The 12,021-nt window shown below is 44.1% G+C and overlaps 1 protein-coding gene across 3 annotated transcripts in view; it reads right to left on the reverse strand.

Moving 5' to 3' along the window:
* Positions 1-12,021, reverse strand: part of OFD1 (OFD1 centriole and centriolar satellite protein) — a 1,295,367-nt gene that overhangs the window by 1,029,565 nt on the left and 253,781 nt on the right. The gene's annotated exons all lie outside the window — the stretch shown is intronic.

Raw genomic sequence — 12,021 nt, forward strand, 5'->3', positions numbered from 1 at the left:
TGGAGTGTTTGAGCTGATATCTACCTTACAGTTGTGGTCAGCTAACCAATCTAATATTTAGAGTGGGTGGCAGAGTCAACTCTCTGGATGAATTGGAGATCCAGAAGGGCTTTAGCAAAGGTTTTGCTAGGTTTGTCTTTTGTGTCATTGAATCCGAGATTCAGGTCTCCTAGGAGTATGGCTCTGGAATTGGGTTTGAGGTTACCTATGAGGTGTAGAATGTCAGCTTGGAAGTTCAGGAGTGGGCCTGGAGGTCGGTATATGAGGTGCATTGTCATGGTGTCGTTGGGTGTGAGGGAGATTCTTACTGATAAGGAATCGAAGTTCTCAGATGTGGTAGATTTAATTTGTCTGGCCTTCAGTGTTTCTTTGACTATTAGGGCCACACCTCTGCCTTTGTGTGTTGGTCTATCTTGGCGGAGGATGATGTACCCAGGGGGGAGGGACTGGCATATGGCTGGTCCAGAAGCTTCATGGAGCCAAGTTTCTGTAATGGCTAGTGTGTCTAGCTCGAGGTCGGAGACTAGGTCATGTATTTCTGTGGCATGGGCTTGTAGGGATCTTACATTAATGAGGGCAATTTGGATTTGGGAGGGTTCATGTTTGCTAGGTTTGGTGGAGTTGGTGTGGTGTTTGATGGAGGGGTGCTGAGGATTGGAGGTAGAGGTGGTTGTGGTAGGTGGGAGGGATGTGTGAAGTGTGGGTTTATGAGTGGTTTTGGTGGGTGACGTGGTTGTGCGGGTTCCTAGTCTAGTGTTTCTTATGTGCATTGTTGGTGTGTGAGATGTGATTCTGGGGGTGGATTTGGGCTTGGTGACTGTGTTGGTGGAATGGGTGGCAGTGAGGGGGTGACTATGGAGGTTGTATGTGATTAAGGCTGGCAAGAACGGTGTAGGTGGAATGGAGTCAGAGCATGGAAGCCTGTTGGGGTGGTGGGATGTCATGTTTAGTATGGTGGGCAAGGCCTGATATACAATGGGCAGAGTAGACTTTGGCTAGGCGCATACACAATAGGCAGGTTTGACTTTGGCTAAGAGCATACACAATAGGTAGGTTTGACTTTGTCTGAGAGCATACACAATAGGCAGGTTTGACTTTGGCTGAGAGCATACACAATAGGCAGGTTTGACTTTGGCTTAGGAGCATACACAATAGGCAGGTTTGACTTTGGCTAAGAGCATACACAATAGGCAGGTTTGACTTTGGCTGAGAGCATACACAATTGGCAGGTTTGACTTTGGCTGAGAGCATATACAATAGGCAAGTTTGACTTTGGCTAGGCGCATACACAACAGGCAGGTTTGACTTTGGCTAGGAGCATACGCAATAGGCAGGTTTGACTTTGGCTAGGAGCATACGCAATAGGCAGGTTTGACTTTGGCTAAGAGCATACACAAGAGCATACACAATAGGCAGGTTTGACTTTGGCTAAGAGCGCACCCAAAGGCAGATTGTGGCTAGAGTTAGGTGAGTGTGGGTTAGGCCTCAGCTAGGTAGGTGCAGATAAGCCGGTCTAACAGTGCAGGAGAGTATATAGTTGGCAAAGGTAGTGCTGATTAATATGCTAGAGTGGTTCAGTCTGACAGAATGAAGGGCATTGCAGGCTGCATATGCTGAACCAGGACTACACAAGCCTTCAGTAGGATTAGGGGTGGACAGAAGACACAGGAGGACGTGACGATTTCATCGTAGCCCAAAGAAATCGGGAGAGGTTCGTTCAGGCTTTGTGTGCTGTGCTGGACAGCGGTGTCCCTGGAGATGCGGGAAGTCCGCCGGATGTGTCTGCAGACATAGATCAGTGCTGGTGAGGCAGATCCTTGCTGGCCTAACAATGTAGTGAGATCCACAGAATGTGAAAGCAGTCCTGAGCAGGTGAGATTTGGCTAGTAGCACGGCCTGTAGCAAGAGGCCAGGCAGCCTGAGAGTGCTGCACAAGCTCAGCATGCACGCCTGACAGCAGCGTAAAGGTGCGCGAGACACTAGCAGTGTTAGAGGAAAGGTCCTCACTGTGCTCGTGCTGCCATCTTTGCCTACAGTTGGTTGCTGGGGCAACGGAAGAAACAACTTGCATCGTTGCACAGGGGTATTCGGACTCCTACAGCGGCCTCCTCCTTGTCCCAGTACATTGTTTTTGGATGCAGATGCCTCGTCCCAGTAGATTGTAGGTTTTTTTTTTTAGTTCTCTCCAAACACAGAACCCAGTGAGACAGATTCTAACCCATCGGGGTGCTGGGTTTAACACTCCCAGCATGTATAAGATATCGAGATTCATTGAATTATTGCATGTGATATTCTGAAGTAGTTCAAACCACACTTACTTTTGACTAAGTGTTTTACCAGCTATGCTTTTGGCGAACATGATATTCACTTTATATAATTTGACGTTTGATCTCTTGGATTGCAGCCCTGAAGAGGACATTGTCAGGTAGAAACACATATTGGCTATTTTACAAACTCAAATTCTTTTGTGATAAATAAGGAACTGAAGATACTTTGTCATCTATGGATTCACCAGTTGCTAGCTAGCTTTGATTACAGATCTTTGTGTAAGAAGTGAACAGAGGGAAAATTGGTCAGAGCAACCCTTTCTTATAATAGTGTACTCAGCTGAGGCAGCGAACTCATTAATCTGGTCAATTTCTGCACGTCGTCCCCAGTGTGCAGGCCCTTGCATTCACTCTCTGCCCCCTGCGTCACCTTCCCACAGCTCCCCACCCTGCAGAAGATCTCCCACTTGGTCTTGCTGGTGGCAGGTAAAAAAAAAACTGGGCTCTGTGGAGGTGATGGAGTTCTTTGCTCCCTGGGACTTTTCCTGTTCCCCCCTTGCTCCCTCCTTAATGCCAGGCAGAGGGTGAGGCCCCTCAGCCACCACCTCCTCCACAACTGCCTCCTCTATCCTCCGCCCTCCACCACCTGTTGCTGCACCAACACAGGGTGGTCCACACCGCGCTCATCCTACCAAACCATCCCTTCCTCTAAAACCACTGTGAAGGCATCATGTAGTACGACACATACAACAGACTTCAAGTTCAAACAAAAGATATTTATTAACTTAAATGTCAGGATGACTGAAGGCCTAACTTGCTCTATGCTAAGGTGGGATTCGCCTATCTGAACGAATGTCAGGATTCCATGGTACATTTCTAGAGTTTCAAAGGTCCACAACCTTAAAAGACATACAGTTACAATTCCAAGGTAAATTTCATAGACTTCATTTACTTACACATTAAGTTAAGAAATTATAATTTAGCACAAAAACCTTTTGGATGTAGTTTTACTTAGAAGTGTGATGTTTGGGTTATGTTTGGATTAGAAATAGAACTTGTATAAATATTCCTTAATGTTAAATTCAGGAATCGCTTATTTCCCCAAAGCAAGATGGAGAGTCTTTTCTGCAGCAGTGATTGGTGTAAATAGCTTATGATGTTGTTTGGAATGTTGCTCAGAGTTCTAAACTGCCTTTCATTTTAGCTGTCTTAGTGGCGGGTCGCAGTCTACTTAGCTCTAAGAATATGTTGTTAAATATTTATAGTTAGCTTATACTAAGAAGAGTTACTAAGGTTTCCAGAACTGCAGAAGAATAGACATTGAATTCAAGACTTTCAAAGAAGCAGTGAAGATACAGATGAAGCAAGCTAAGTGATTCACTCTTTCAAGACTTAAGAAATCGAGTGAAGTTCATTTGCCTTTTACTTTAATAAGACTTATTTAAGAAAGATTGTATTTTCCATTATCAGATTTGATTCCGTTTTTATTATCTGATATCTGCATATTGCGTACATATATTTTTGTGTTCAATACGTTTATTTCGCGAAGTTTTTCTACTAACTCATGCGTGGTTTTATTTAAATATATATATTTTTACAAATACAGTTAAGATCGGGGTGTACTTGTTATTACGTTATTTGTAGTTACGTGCGCGAGCGTATTTTGGTCTCGCTTTGTCGTTATTAGTAAGGTTAGAGTAAAGTACCTTACTTTCATCACGTGCCGTCGCATACTCGTCATTTTTATTGCGGAAGCAGTGCACGGCTTGTTGGATCAAGAATTCAAGCGTCGGATTATGCGCGGTTCTTGTGTCAAGAAACAAAGCGACGGTTGAAGGCGCGGTTCGCTCGGCTATGAAGCAAGAATCGGATTAATGCGCGGTTGAGTACTTTTTCATAGAAGGCGTCGGTAGGAAGCGCGGTACGTTTATCTATTAAGAAAAATCATAAGACTCTTGCGCGGATCCAACTAAGTACAAAAGTCATCATTATGTGCACGCAAGACTAAAGTCATCAGCAGAGCATTTTAGAGGAGTGAACAGACTTTAATTGATTTTTACGCAATATAAGTTTTGTTTAGTCAAAAGCAATTCAGTTAAGGTATTTACAATTCCTTCCATTTAAAGAGACATTTGTAACTATTGCAGCACAGAAAGACATTTTCAGAGGAAGTTAATTAGAATTCTGGAAACAAGTATTTTATTAAAGTTCGAGAGAAGATCCTGGTTAAGAAGTTTAGGAAACCTATATTAAGAAAACAGTTATTCAAGAACTTCTGGAGCATCTACTCAACATCATCTGAAAAGAAAGCCTATACGCATTATAGCATAAGCTACAGGTATTTAAGAGAAAGAAATCAAATTATAGTAAAGAAAAGGTAGACATATTATCAGTTATACATCAACATATATATGTTATTGTTTTCCCTAGATTTCACAGACACGGAGACGAGTAATCCAGTGCCAGAGGGCATCAGTGCAGTCCAGTGAAGATCTGTCTTTGTTTTGTTCTCCAATTCCCCTTTCCCCTTGGGTTTGCCGGCTTGGTAGTTTTATCTGCTGAGAGACTGTTGGGCAGGCAGACTTGGGGGGGGACTGGTGGGCCAGCATCACTCCTGCAGGAAGATTCAAGATTGGATCTTGACAACGAAACTAAGGAAAGTCTGAGTCCAAGCGTTCAACTTAAAAGTGTGTCCAAAATCCATACTCTCCCTAACAAATAAAGCTAACAAATGTGTAGGGATGTCAAAGTCAAAAGAAACAGTGTTTGGGGGTGCGTGGCCAAGATGAATGTGAGGTGAGACATGCGCCTCCGACCCTCACCGTCCATCGGCCCGCAAATTCTTACTGGTGGTGCTTATTTGGATGAGGCGGCATCCAAAACCATCCCCAGTCAGAGGGGGGAAGAGCTGCAGAAACCAAGAGATCCCCCTCCCCCCGGATGTGCAACTGAGACCTGGCGGTGGATTTTGCTGCGGCCAAACGAGGCGGCCATTGAGGAAAAGATGGCAGCTGCCGTGTGAGTTTTGGCAGCCCTGGTGTAGTCTGGAAACCTGGAGGGGAGAGGTGAGGCGAGGGAAGAGCCAACCTGCGCATCAAGCGGGGACAGCAGCAGAGCGCAGAGTGCGGGAGGCACTGCCCCGAGGCTGGGGAATTCCTGCTAATCTGAGAGGGCAGAGAAGCTCCCTACCTGCCTGCCTGCCCGCTGGGAGGGCCTCGCTGGTTGCCTGCACAGCTCTGACAAACTGGGTAAGAGCGGGAGGTTTTCCCTCCTTTTATGAGAGCCGAACTGGCAGTTGAGAGCGGCACCCGGGAAGTTCACTGCATGCTGCAGATGTTCCCTAAATCTACAAGCCCTCTGGAAGCTGCAATTACTTATCAGATACTGCCTCTGAAGACAGTATGCATGGCACTGCTGACTGCCTCTGAAGGTTGGGGGGGCAGTCCCCCTTCATCTCTACTATGCTCTGACTTTAGGAGCATGCAGCCACAGGGCTGGGAAGCACTAATAAGTGCTGTGTGAGCTGTGCCCCCCCACACCACTAGGGGCACAGACTGGAGAGCCTCCCCATGCCCAATGTGTGCTGGATGCTTTTCATCTCCATGGCCCAAGCCACCCAGACATGGAGTCGGTAAGACCCTGAAGATGCCCTGGCAACTACTAGCAACTATCACAAAAAAGGGACTGGCTGACAACTGTCTGTGACTAGGGAGACTGGGAGTGCAGAACGATGCCTGAAAGTGGGGGATTGGCTCCCATAGCCACCCAGGAGCGCTGGGTAAATGTCCAAATCAGGCAAGAAGCTCAAAAATCCAGACATCCAATCTTACCAGTCGCAGTCGACAAAGAGGCCACGGCAGATAGAAGACATGAAGGGGGATGCAGTTGGGGCGGCCCAGCCGGTGCCTAGCGCCCCACTGCTCACGTCCGACTCAATTACTCGATCGTTGGATACTTTAAAGAAGGACCGCCAAGAGTCCCTACACTCCGAGATGGCAGACCTCTGTAAAGAGGTGGCGGACTCTGCCTGGGAGCTCTGAAAGGAAATTGGGGCACTTGGTGGCAGAGTGGATCACAATGAGCGATTGGTGGCTGACATGTCGGCTAAGCTAAGTAAGGTGCGGGGAGCCATGGCTGTTCTTAAAGAAGATACTGAGATGCTATGTGCTAAATGTGAATACCTGGAGAATAGAGCGAGAAGAGAGATCCTACACATTAAGTTCCTTAAAGGGAGGACCAAAGGAGAAGACATAGAAAGATGCGCCAGGGAACTTTCTCAGCAACTCCTGACGGACGATGCACAGGTCATGATCAAGGTCGACAGGGCCCACAGGAACCGCCTGAAGATAGACGCTCAAGATCGCCCTACCAGGGATGTGGTGGTAAAATTCCGCGATTACAAGATCAAGGAGGCAGTCCTGAAGAAGCGAGAAAAGTCAGAAGGATCCAACCTGGGATTGAATGGTTCCGATTTTCCAACATATCTCCCAGAATACGCTCCAAAAAAGAAAGAGGATGAAACAGATTGTGGACAAGCTAAGACGCTAGGAAGTGAGATAAGTGGGACTTCCCCTTTTTTATTTTTAAATGTATTCATTAATTAACTTTCAACCTTTAACATAAATAATGATCCATCACATTCTTTCTGCAGGTATCACAATTTGATTTAGTCCCCGTTTTAGTTCATACATTTCCCCTTTTCTTCAGACGGGTCAATTACTTAGTGGTATGGCTCCAAGGTTTGCATTTCTCAAAACAGTCTCAACAAATATTAGGGCATCAATTGTCGGACCCAATCTCTTTGCCGTTAGAATCCCTTCCCATAACTGCTCTTCCTCGTTAGAGCCACTATCCAGAGCCTGCATTCTCCATTGTCTTTTCCCTTAACTCATTTAATGCTGGACAGCTCAACATCAAGTGTCTAATTGTTTCGACTGAATTCACCTCCTTACAGTATCGACAGATGGCTTCTTCTCATAGGAGTTGCTTCCTTCGTAGCATCACTTCTCCCGGTGCCAAGATATTAAGCCTACATCGTAGCAGCAAGTCTCTATAATGGGCTGAAGGAAATTTTTGCAAATATAAGGGTAATTCATTTACTTTCTTGCGTTCCCTTAAGATGCTATAGCATAATTTGCTTCTCCTTTTGAGGTCAGTGGTTTCGATCCAGTCTTTTTCCTGGAGCTTTTTCTTCACACGATCAGGATTTCCTTTAAGAGTTTCAAGGTTGATGTTGGCACTAAGATTTCTTTACAACGATCCTTCCACCTCTGAAGGTTCTTATCCTTTTTTTTGTGCAGAGCCCATCAATACCTCAAAGGGACCAGGCGGAGTGTCCAAAACACATTTCCTATAAAGGGAGATGGTTTTCCACAAGACTACCGATGTTAATGAATGCATTCTCAGCTCATGTCTATTTAAAGCTAGTGGTAAAGATTTTGGCAGCCTCAACATTTTCCTCCAGAAGTATCCTTCACATAACTCCCAAACTTTGCAAGAAAGATTAACCAGAGTCTCTGCTCCATATGTGAGTACAGCGGATACCTTCTGCTTGTATACTCCGATATACTTAGATACAACTGCGAACTTTAGCCTACGTCGCGTCTGTATAGATTTGTGAAGTTAGCATGTCTGCACTTAGATAGAACCGTCAATACTTGCATGTCCACACTTAGATAGAATTGTGAACACTAGCCTGCGTCGCATCTAGATGGAATTGTGAACGTTAGCATGTCATTGGCAGATGCACTGACCATTAGAGTCTAAATGGAGGATAAGGCGAGCTATCAGAGAGCATGTTCGAGGCGGGGACTAGAGGAGTATGGAACCTGTATGCCAGTCAGACCCAGATCAGGACAGAGCGGCAACAGGGGAGACCACGCTTCAATTAAGGATAGAGACGCAAACTAACCAACCCTACCAACAATTTCCCTTTCTGCATACACCTCTCAAACTCCAAACCAAACACAACCAAAACCTACAGCACAACAAACCGCACAAACTTCACTACATTGCAACAACAAAACAAAAACACACATAGCCTTGCACAACAGTACACGACGACTACCGGCCGCAAACACCCCAGGCCCAGCCAACGGACCCACCGTGCTGAGGCCGCCAACAGCACATCACCGCTCTCTTGCACTTTTCCTGCTTCCTCCCACTAACTCAACCTCCCCTCCTCTTTCAGAACCGCCAGAGCGCCAAGGGACCACTACGGTGGTGATAGTGCGCGGTACAAATGTCCTTTAACATTAACATTGTAGAAGGTAGCAATAGGAACGAACGATAAAGAGCCATATCGGTAGTGCAGTGCTCTCCCTTGATTAGTTATTTTCAGTAGCTTCTCTCTCATCAGCTGATAATGCCCCTTCTCATTGATGTTTTTATTAATTCGTATTCCGAAGTAAATTATTGAATACACTACCTCCAATGGTCGACTTTCAATGACCCATTTAAAGCGGGCATGCCTTTTGATTTACTACATGCCGATTTCATGATTAGCATTTTAGATTTCTCAACATTTATCTTCATTTGATTTTCATCCAAGTAGATCTTAAATACTGCCAATCGTCTCTGGAATCGACTCTAGCAGCTGGTCAATGAAAACCAGATCACCCGCCTATAGGATCCACAGTCACCGCCCTCCATTTTTGGTGGAAAGGCCCTTACTTGTTGTTGCGAGTTCTTCATGTTCGCTAAGTAAAGGGCAAATAGAAACGGGGCCAGGGCACACCCCTGTTTTATCCCTCGAAAGGTGTGGATCTTCCTAGTTATAGTCCCATCTCTAGATAGTTGGATCTGTACAGTTGTATTAGTGTATAGAGCTTGTATGTCTTCTAGAAGGTCTTCCGGGCACTTTCAGAGCTTTAGCTTTTTCCAAAGCAATTCTCTGCTTATGCCATGAAAGGCTTGTTCCAAATCTACAAATCCTAGTTATATTTTTCCCTTGGATTCTAATACTCGTTTCAAATGTTTAGTAAGAATAGATTCAGAGATGTGCCCACTCCACCTATAAAGGCTGTCTGACGTTTATCCAAGATGTTCTCCTTTATTACCCAACTTTTAAGATGCCGTAAGAGGATTCCCGCAAAAATGTTGCCAATAGAATCAAGTAAGGCTATTGGCCTGTAGTTCTTTGGTTCACTGCAATCTCCTTTTTTAAAGATTGGGACTATTACCGTATCCTTCCATGAGGGCGGCACCGTTCTTGTTTTCTTCACTCGGTTGAATATCAAGTATATCAGATCAGCCCAATTTTCTTTGTTGCTCCTTAAGCATCTGATTTGAGATGCCATCAGACCCCGCAGCCCTCGAAAAGCTCAGTTTGGTGATTTTCTCTAATATTTCAAGACTGTCAAATTCTTTTTCCCATTCACTCGGATTTAGATTTTTCCCTGAGTCTTCTATATGGTACTTGCATTCAAAAAGGGACGCATAATGTTTGATCCATCTTTCCTCCGAGACCCGATTAGTTGCCACAGCTGCTTGGAAATCATCCCCTTTGTTTATGATGTCCCATAGATGTTTTGGATTACATACACGAACCGCTTCTAGCACTCTTTCAGCGTCATTTTGCAATCTTGTAGCCTTTGTGGATTTAAGCCAGTTTTTATAGGATTGCTTAGCTCTCCTAATCACCTCCTCTTTCCCTGGCAGATCACTCTTTTGCAATCGACGTAAGACCGCTCTGTGTTCATTCCTTTTATCCACTAGTTCTTTTTGGTAAACATGCTTCCTAATCACAGAAAGGGTCTTATTGGGCTTTTTGTGAATTTCAAAATCAGCAGCCATATGTAATCCACCTCTACCGGGTTTCCAGCCAGATGGCGGTCATAGCAATCAGCTAACTTAGGAAGAATATCCTGTCCTATTCGTAGATTATTTCTACCCCATGTTACTTCCACTGGGGTTACATTTACTTTTTTGGTTTTACTTACTGGCCAATCCATTACAATGTCCAAAAGGGCATGATCGCTCACTAACTGTTTTCTTACGGTTAGAGATTCAATACATTTCACAGAATTTCCTGCAGCGAAACAATCTAGGCATGCACTATTATTCCGACAGAACCAAGTGACAGCCCCTTAGAGGTCCCCATTGATCAAACCATTTAACATCCGCATCGAGTGAATGCCCATCTCCGTCTTCCAACGTTTAGCCTTCACTTCTAGTTCTCATTTCTTCTTTGGTTCCCCTCCTTAGTTAACAATTTAATGTTTAGGTTGCCGCAGATCAATATCAACTGATTTGTGTCCTCTATTATGGATTTATCAATCACTTCCATGATATCTCCTATGTATTTGTTGGTTTGACATTTCTTTTCACTCCAATACTTATTAATCAGTAAAGTCTTTATACTCAATCTTTGTGTCTTTACTGATTTTAAGGACCTGTACATAAGCGTTCAGGATACAATAGTCCATCACTTGCAAGCAACTGTTTATTCCTATCAAGGTTAGCAGGCGAGCATAAGGACTTCCCTTTTCACCTTTTCTTGCAGGGTTTTTAAAGACCTTGTAGCCTTCACACACTCGTTTATCCCTTACCCACGTCTCTTGGATGCAAATGATCTCATATTGCCCCAAAAAGCGATCTTCAATTTGGATTGTCTTTGCCTCCTTTTCTTTTTCTATCTATTGCTTCTTCTTTGCCGCCAGGGCTTTAGCCATCCATGACCAGTCAATTTGCTTTAGTTCGGGGAAATTTATCATCCCTTCAAAATTACTCGAGTAGTCCATTGTAAAACTTATCTTTTTCCCCTTCATCTCTTGAGGGGATGGTCCTTTTTATTTTTCCCAGTGTCTTTTTCAATTGATTTTTATCCACCTAATTTTTCTCCATCACCATCCCCTTTTTCACTTTGGAGCCCAATTTGTCAGTTTCAGCATCGGCTTTATCCCGGTCAGATCTTTGCCTTGTGCTCGCAATTTTCTTCGATCTATCCTTTTCCCCCAGCTTTTTTTTGCCTCTTTCCTTTACTTCGGGTACCAGGTTCTCAGAGTCTTTGTAATCCGTCAGTTTAAATCCAAGTTGGGCAAATTTCCCCTTCATTTCTAGTAGCGAATCCTTAATCATGCTGGACCTTCGGTGTAGGATCACCAGGGCCAACCTTTTCTCAGTTTCAAATTCAACAGTTATGATGTCATTAGATGATATATATTGCAGGACTGGTACTTTCCATAAAAGGGCCATCACCTTTTCGTGGTTTAGCAAAGTCTTCCTCTGATCTTTTACAATTTTTTCCAATTTCACTTTGTGATCTTTCCGGGATTCATTTTTTTGTGTCTTTTATCATCTGACTTATCTTGCCTCTCATCAGTTTGCCTTAAATTCTTCTCCAAGCGCTTTGGCTCCTTCACCTTTTCTTCCTGTTTTGATTTGTTTTCCTTAACTCATTCTTTTCTTTTATCTTCAAGTGTTCTAAAAGTCTCGATCTTTCTCCTTTCATCTTTAACAGTTTGATTTCTTTTACTTCTCTTCCCGATACCTTTTCCTCTTTTGTCCTTCGGTATTGTTTTTTTTTTATAGTCTTAGGTGGATTTTGGCCAGGGTTTCCTTCCTCCGAAAGGTCAATGACTTATTTTTCAATTTCCAGGCAGTCAGAGGAGCCAAAACTATCCCAAGCCTCTTCCTCATTGTTTTCTTCCAAGCGGTCAATCAATTCACTCAGACACGATTCTGAGATTTTTGAGTCAGTGTCTATTTGGATTCTCTTACTCATATCCAAACGCTTGAGCGTTTCCGGGAACTT

The sequence above is a fragment of the Ambystoma mexicanum genome, chromosome 7q (assembly GCF_040938575.1).
Source record: "Ambystoma mexicanum isolate Mex_15411 chromosome 7q, UKY_AmexF1_1, whole genome shotgun sequence".
NCBI classification, from domain to species: domain Eukaryota; kingdom Metazoa; phylum Chordata; class Amphibia; order Caudata; family Ambystomatidae; genus Ambystoma; species Ambystoma mexicanum.